Genomic DNA, 3672 nt, shown 5'->3' with positions numbered 1-3672 from the left:
TGTACTGTTTTTTTTCTGCCTGGTACTGTTTTATTCATTCTAAAACATATACATACAGTATATACACACAATCATGAACACACACACCCCTTTCCTACACCTCTTCTAGCTCTGCGTTAACACGTTTCTCTTGGGAAGGAGTAGAGTTAGTGATTAGAAAAGGTCCATTTTTGGGCTACAACTCCCTGAACCCGACAGCCAGGATCTCCAACCGCTACTCAATGGTAAGCACAAATTCTGCATACAAGAAGTTGCTGTGGATGTATGTGTGTGTGGGGGGATTTGTGTTCTTTGGTCCACAGCATTCTGGGAGATGTAGTCCAAAAACAGAACTCTCCACACCTCTAGCTGCTGGTTCAGTTCTTGTAATCGAACCGAGAGATGACCAGCGCAGAAACCAGTGTGGTCAGGGATTTTCTGTCCAGGAAGGGCCACAACTGTGCAATGTGCTGAAGATGGAAAAAGGCAAACCTGGCCATGGCAGAAATGGGCTTGTCCCTGAATAGTGCCAGGTTCAGAAGCACCCCTAAGCTGCAGCCCTGGGCATTCAGAGGGCATGTGACCTTATTCAAACCAGGCAAAATACCTCCTAGCCAGCCAGGCTCCCCTCCCAACATCATGATCTCCATCTTGTCCAAATTCAAGCTGCTGAGAGATCAAGGAGGACCAACAAGGTTACACTTCTCTAAGTCAGCCTCTCTTAACAGGTTGTCGAGCAAGTGACCAGAACTGTCTCAGTCTCATGGTGTAGTCTGAACAATGAATGAAATGGGTCCAGACCATCAGTATTTTCCAAGGATGCCTGCAACTTATCCACCACAATCCTCTCTCTCCCAGTTTCCTGTAAACAGAATATTAGTGATAGGTCTATAGGTATTATCAAACGCTAAGATGATTTTTTTCCAGAATGGGATGAACTATTGTTTCTTTTGCGCATGAAGGCCTAAAGCTCTTGCAATGATGAATTTACAGTCTCAGTGGCCCATTCCACTGTTACATCCCTGGCAAACTTCAGGAGCCAAGAGGGGCACGGGTCCCAAAGACAAGATGTGGCTTTGCAACATGCCAGCACCTTGTCCATGTCAGCAGGCATCAGAGATTGAAAATGATCCAGCAAGGGAGCTTTCCTCCAGTTGCTCTCAATTGTTTCATGCCTTGTTACTCACCCATTAACCAGGGTGTGTGAATGGAGAGGGCACTTCGGAGCGATTGTGTCAACCACCCCAGCACCGAAGGTATACTACCTGGTGATGTGGGCTCCGATGGGAGTGCCAAGTAGGTCAGTTGGAAAAAACATCTGGAGAGACATGAAGTTTCCAGCCCTCCCCTTTGTTGTGTGTGATCTGTGGCACCAAGCTGGAACTGACTTATAGCAAGCCCAATAGGACTTTCAAGGCAAGTGAGATATTTAAGGAGAGGCTTGACCAGCTTCACACTCCCAGTGAGTTTCTGTGGCTGAGTGGGGATTCGAACCCTGTTCTTCAGAGTCCTAGCATTCAATCTATCTACTACAACACACTAGGTAGTAGATAGAGTGCACCTTAGAGGCTTGCCACTAACAACTGTTGGCCAAACCCATTTTTCACAGCTTCAGGCTGGGGACAAGCATCCTGACACCTTTCAGATAATTTAGATTACATATTCCGCCATCCCTGACTATCAGCTATGCTGGGTGGAAGTAGAGTCACCAAATCAGCTGCATTTCATTCCCTGAGATTTCAGGGCCAAAACTGGGCATGCCCTTGTGATGTCAGAAAGGTTTAATCCTTCAGGAACAACTGCAGAATGATGAGAATGGAATGCAAGAATGAATTTAGCATCCAGTAAAATATTATTTTATCAGGACATGGTGGCATTGCGGGTTAAACCGCAGAAGCCTCTGTGCTGCAAGGCCAGAAGACCAGCAGTCGTAAGATTGAATCCAAGCGACGGAGCGAGCCCCCGTTGCTTGTCCCAGCTCCTCGCCAACTTAGCAGTTCGAAAGCATGTAAAAATGCAAGTGGATAAATATGTAGTTACCACCACGGTGGGAAAGTAACAGCAATCTGTGTCTAGTCGCACTGGCTACATGACCACGGAAACTGTCTTCAGACAAACACTGGCTCTACGGCTTGGAAACGGGGATAAGCACCACCCCTTAGAGTCAGACACAACTAGACAAATTGTCAAGGGGAACCTTTGCCTTTACCTTAAAATATTATTTAGCAAAGTTTAGCCTCCCAGCCTTGGATGCTGAAGGCTACAAATGACATTGGGAAGCAAGGGCATTACCAAAAGAAATTTTCTAAACCATTGGTGGGGCAAGAGGATAAAACATAAGGAGGGTGATCTGGATCTACTGATGGATTCCTAAGTGATTTGCAGGATATTTAGATGAATCCTCACAGCTCAGGGTTGCCAGGTCAGCAGCATAGCTTCCTGGTACATTTAAAGCCCAAGATCCAGCAACTAAATCTCAACACATGAGTCACAGGGCCTAAGCCTAAGACTTCACAACCCTAGGCAGGACTACAAATGCTGCAGTCCAAAAGGTCTGGAATGTGCCAGATAGCCTAACATTGGACTAATGTTTTCTATATTTCTATGCTATTGCAGTCAGCCAACCAGAAGTGTTTATGCCTTTTTGATTCTTGTTTTCTATTACTTACACCCGAAAGGCTAGGAACATGGCAAAAGGCTGAACTCCAACTTGACTCTCAGAATTTCTTCTCTGCCATGGTCCTCTTGCTTGGTTTTGTGCATGTCATGCTCAGCCTCGGTTGTCCCTTTATAAAATGGGAAGAAGAGAGACTTACCCTGTAAGATCCCAAAAGAAGGGCAGGGAACACCTTTATCAGACCACTGCAATGCTTAAAAACAGTCAAGCTTGTCCAGACTAGGCACTGCAGAGTTTTAAGGGGCTGGGGGAAGAAAGAGAAAAGTCCCCAAAATTATCCTAACCACATGCTGTGTAGCAGCAGGGTCTCTGCTGAAGGAAGTGTCCAAGACAGACGTTGCCTAGTTGGCTGCCTCTGCTTATCACATCTTGGCCAGATCTACATCAAGGACGTACACCAAGGTTGCTTAGCATCCGCTATCAGCATTTCACATGACACACCAGAGCAGCCCAAAGGCAACCTCGTTTCCTTGGGGGTTTCCTGCCTCGAATGTACTGTTGGTTTTTGAGAGATAAAAGTTGTTCCATGGTTCTAGTGGGCAAAGCTGTCTCGGATTATTGGATCAGCGGGTGTTCCGATGCTTCCCACATCACGGTGGGCCTTATGTTGTTTACCACTTTGGGGATCGTAATGCCTCCTTCCTGGCCAACCCCTTCCTCGGTGTCCTTTTCCAAACAGGTCATTCCTTATTCCTTTATGGCCATGGCCATTTTCTTGGCCTGCTGTCTTCTACTTCCACTGCTCCCACCGATTAACTGGTTTCCTTTCTGTGGAGATACAGATATGGAGCAGCATAGCAGGTTAAAATGAAAATCAGGCCAGAAGTCATCCCACCACTCCATAAGGAACACCAATAACCCAGAAAGAGTGGTGATATTAGTCAGGACATCACTCACCAAGCACAGCCAATATGTTGCCACCACATCTTTAATTCAGTGGCGCCTAGGCATGGATCCTTCATGTAGCTCTGGCCATGTGTTACTTCCTATGATTTCCTTAGAAACATGTGCAGAGC

This window comes from Pogona vitticeps, chromosome 2 (genome assembly GCF_051106095.1).
Source record: "Pogona vitticeps strain Pit_001003342236 chromosome 2, PviZW2.1, whole genome shotgun sequence".
NCBI lineage: Eukaryota > Metazoa > Chordata > Lepidosauria > Squamata > Agamidae > Pogona > Pogona vitticeps.
Note: the sequence above shows the minus strand (reverse complement) of the source record.